General features: G+C 39.3%; 1 long non-coding RNA gene across 1 annotated transcript in view; it reads left to right on the top strand.

Moving 5' to 3' along the window:
- Positions 1–2,763: 2,763 nt before the first annotated feature.
- LOC106869113 (uncharacterized) overlaps positions 2,764–4,886 on the top strand; it is a 5,910-nt gene continuing 3,787 nt past the window's right edge. Inside the window, exon 1 of the long non-coding RNA XR_001409372.2 lies at positions 2,764–2,980. This is a non-coding gene — a long non-coding RNA (uncharacterized LOC106869113). The remainder of the gene's footprint in view (positions 2,981–4,886) is intronic.

The raw sequence follows: 4,886 nt of genomic DNA, 5'->3' as shown, positions 1-4,886 counted from the left end.
CCATCGCCCCTTCCTTTCTCATTCATATGTTGTGACGGAGGAAAATACAAGAGTATTATTATAGTAGATATTGATGGTAAATCAAATTAATACACTTGTCAATGTTATCTAGTGGTTGTCTTTTTAGATGAGACATCGATCAGCGCTTGTTACTGAAAGAACGCTAGTTCACACATACAAACATTCACATACTTCCCTTGTACACGTACACACATAGACTCACACAGGGCTGAAACGCCGTTTTTCTTTTCGGCGTTGAATGTTTACCGTCCCACTTCCGTTGCACGCACACACACACACACACACACACACACATTCACATATCTCCCTTTTACATATACATACATATACTCACACAGAGTTGAAACGCTCCCACTATCAATTTGCCATCATCCCTTCCTTATTCAGCTATCACCCCTTCCTTTCTCATTCATATGTTGTGACGGAGAAAAACAAGTGTATAATAGTAGATATTGAAAACAAGTCAAATTGTCTCGTACTCTAAACACAAACGTACGAAAAATATTGCTTACGGTACGTCTGCACTTAGGTGAGAGCCGCTCCATCTATTTATACCCCCTTCCTCACTGATATAAATCTTACATTTTCCTAATGACTCTCTCACCTTTAAAAGATATTTTTTTTAATTGTCTAATCTAAATGAAAACTTCTTGGAAAGACGAAAGGAAAGCTAAATTTCCATCCATCTGTCAGATATCTGCATCGAGTGCACGGCAACAAACCATAGTGATAGTGCACCTCCTTGGAGACCGATTACGGTTACACAAACATCAACAGCGAAAAATACATTTTTTAGATTTTGTATGGTAATTCTCTGGACCAACATATAAACAGCGATGCAGCTGATCTGAAAGAAGATAAAAATTAAATAAGCTAGTCCCATAACGCTGTTTATATGTGATAAATTATATGTAACGTGGAATAAAATATGAAACCAATTAAAATATTTCATATTTTATCCCATTATATTGTCACAAAACTGTTAACCCAGAATCATAAGTTTTCCTTATAAAACCACCTTAAAATATCTTTCAATAAATGTACGATGAAAACGTACCAATTTTTGTTTTCATAAAATAAACACGTAAAGTAGGAGTGCGTCTTCTACACCAGCAAATAAGGTGTGTATGCGTGCGTGTGTGAGGCCCGTCGCCAGACTTTGGTGACTGGAGGTGCTTCAGAATATTCTAGGTGAGCACTAATTTGTAATAATGCTAAAGTGAAGTTTCAAAATAATCGTCCAAAGTGCTTATTTGATTTTTGTGCGCATGCTCAAAGATGGGAAATCCCCAGGAGTGGATAACATCCCATCAGATCCCCTAAAACATGGAGGGCCAAAGTTATCAAAGCACTAACAGTTACCTGTTAGAAGATATGGAAGATGAAGCAGTAGCCAAAGGAGTGGACCCAATCACTGAAGATATCCATTCTCAAGCAAGGCAACTTAAGATTCTGCCAGAATTATAGAGCAATCAGCTTAATTAGCCACCCCAACAAAGTACTGCAAAGAGTTCTGCTACACAAACTTAAGGGGAAGGCAGAAGAATTAAGCTGGATTTAAGCCCCAAAGGATTACTGTGGAGCAGATATTTAACATTAGACTGCTTACTGAGAAACATCTACAACCTTCTATCACAACTTCATCGACTTCAAAAAGGCCTTTGACCATGTTTGGCACGATGGGTTGTGACAGGTGATGAAGAATTACAACTTCAATAACAACCTCATCGAAGTAATCCAAACACCGTATGAAAATTCAAGCAGTGCAGTTCTCCTGAACAACAACATCAGAGAATTCTTCAAGACAGCAGTGGGTATTCGACAAGGATGTCTCCTCTCTCCAGTACTTTTCAATATTTTCCTGGAGAACATCATGTAGGAGACACTTCAAGATATCCACCCTGCTCTTTCCATTAGAGGACTGCCCATTTCCAGCATGCGTTTTACTGATGATATTGACTTTTTAGGAAGTAGTGAAGTAGGACTTTTGGAATTCACCAACAAACTGAAAAAAAGTATCAGGAGCATACGAGATGAAGATCAGCCCACAAAATAGTATGATCCTGGTTAATAGTAGCAACCAACACCATGCAAAACGGAGAGAGACTTGAAGTGGACACCTTCAAGTACCTAGGCTCCACTTTGACCAAGGACAGTAGATCACAAAAGGTGGTAACAACAATACTCAGTTTAGCCTCTGTTGTCATGATAAAGCTTGTTAGCTTGAATATATTTTTTAGTTCCAGTGATGGATTGGATCTGTAGTCTTTGCATTAGCTTTCTCCTTTCTGGTCTTGAGAAACCTAATTTCTCAAGATTGGTATTTAGGCAGTGTGTTACATATCCCAGGGTCCCAATAATTACAGGTATAAGCCTGAACTTGTAATCTGAATATGTATGTATGTATAGGGAAGAATGGAATACAACCGATCTCAATGATATTCTTAATCATAGCTGCGAATAATATAGTGGAACTCATATGCTGAAGGAACGAGCTCTTGAACTATGTCAAAATATTCACTTAATGTGTGCGTGTGTATGCGTGCGTGCGTGAGCGCACGGACGTGTGTATATATGTGAGCGCGGACGCATAAGTGTGTGCGCGTGCGTGGGTGCGTCTGTATGTAAATGGAAATATCGTGTGTACGTATGTGTATGTGCATACGTACAATCACCGGTTAACATGTCATACTGATCAAGATAAGAGACAACATTATCGTCAGTTACTCTGCGCCACTCCCACATACAATGTAGTATCCTCGTATCACGCGTGCATCTAATGTTATGTAAATAAAATCCACACGTAAAGGTAACGTGAACCGTAAGTTCAAAGACTGGGATTCGGAAGGCATGTGGTATACAGCCTTCAACAAGCTGATGCTCACGTGATAGGGTACTCTTTATAAACAAGGACCACTGCCAGTTATTTTCAGTGCTGACGATATTCGCATTATCTGTCGTAAGTAAAACTCATTTTCCTACCCTAGTATCTGTTAATGTTTACGTCCCAGACTGTACAAAGCTTACAATCTCTCTTCGAGCATTGCACATCTAGGATTATGTTATCCAATGTGTCCCTTCTTTTTTCAAGACAGAAGCAAGTTTGGCTCTTTTTTTTTTTTTTTTTTCCTATTTTTTTAGGGAGATTTTGGTTTTGGTTCAACTGGTCGAACGATGAAATCGCCTCTTCGTCCTGTATGTGTACGTGCGTGTATTCAGACTTTAGTTGCTGTTGTTAACTTCGTGACTATTGATTCTGCAGCGTATGTCCAGAGGTACTCAGCCAAGATAAACCCGCTTTTTTTTTCCTTTTCCGAGTATATCACAATAGCACACTCCAAATTTCGGAATTCTACTTTAAGCTCCCATTATAACTCCTCGTATTTTTTTTATAGTTTTTTGGAATTTTCAGAAAATTTTTGTGAATTATTATTCTATACACGGGAATTCATACGATTATGCAAGAAAGAAAAAAATAACGAAAAAATATTTTTGTGATTTAGGGGCAATTTAGCTATTATTTTTAGCACATCTCATGACCACCTGATATCTTGTTTGTTTGTCCCTGACTTATTGATGTTTTTCAGGCTGACCTGGCGCACAGTCCCTCCCCACCCCGACCCCGAAACCGACCTTTCCGACTTTTTTTTTTTTTTTTTACCGGGTTCCTATGTTTTCGATGACAGTTTCCGAATATGCAAAAAAAAAACACGTTTTCAAAATAGAAGCAATTACCTTGCTGTCAATTCATTGGATTAATCCCAGCAAAATACTACAAGTTTAGTCACTGGCTTAGTACCTCTGTGTTCATTCCAAAATAATAAAAACTTTAACATAAAACTTTAAACATAATAGGCGCAGGAGTGGCTGTGTGGTAAGAAGCTCGCTTCCCAACTACATGGTTCTGGGTTCAGTACCACTATGTGGCATCTTGGACAAGTGTCTTCCACTATAGCCTCAGACCAATCAAAGCCTTATGAAGGGATTTGGTAGACGGAAACTGATCGAAGCCCTTCATCTGTATATATATATGTGTGAGGGTGTGTATGTATTTGTGTGCTTGCCCCCCCCCCCACTCGCCATCGCTAGACAACTGATGTTAGTGTGTTTATGTCTCCATAACTTAACTGTTCGCCAAAAGTGAGCTATACAATAAATACTAGGCTTACAAAGAATAAGTCGATTTGGGGCTGCAGTCAAATGACTGAAACAAGTAAAAGAATAAAACTTCCAAAATGGAACTTCATCCATGTGTATCCGTGTGCAGGTGTGGAGGGGGAGTGTTGGTGCACAAGAAAAAGATTTACAGAAATGTACTCATAAAATTTCTATAAAAATAAGTTGGCGTAGGTAGAAACTCTATAAGATGTACACAGTGCAAGCTATGGACACATAAGAGGTGCAGCAATATCAAATGAAGGTTAACTAGGAAGTTAGTTTTTGTATGTGGCAGATGTTCAGGAGCAATAATCACTGAAAATGTGCAGAAAACGACTTCTGCCACATTCCAAGAAGAAAAACTAGACATAGTTGATAGCTTCCGCTTTCTAGGTGACCAAGTTAGTAGTGGGGGAGGGTGCGCTGAAAGTGTAGCTGCTAGAATAAGAATAGCCTGGGCAAAGTAAAGAGAGCTCTTACCTCTGCTGGTGACAAAGGGCCTCTCACTCAGAGTAAAAGGCAGACTGTATGACTCACGTGTATGAACAGCCATGCTACATGGCAGTGAAACATGGGCCGTGACTGCTGAGGACATGCATAAGCTTGCAAGGAATGAAGTCAGTATGCTCCGATGGATGTGTAATGTCAGTGCACATACTCGACAGAGTGTAAGTACCTTGAGAGAAAAGTTGAACCTAAGAAGCCTC

The sequence above is a fragment of the Octopus bimaculoides genome, chromosome 2 (genome assembly GCF_001194135.2).
Source record: "Octopus bimaculoides isolate UCB-OBI-ISO-001 chromosome 2, ASM119413v2, whole genome shotgun sequence".
NCBI lineage: Eukaryota > Metazoa > Mollusca > Cephalopoda > Octopoda > Octopodidae > Octopus > Octopus bimaculoides.
Note: the sequence above shows the minus strand (reverse complement) of the source record. Positions and strands in the feature narration are given on the sequence as shown.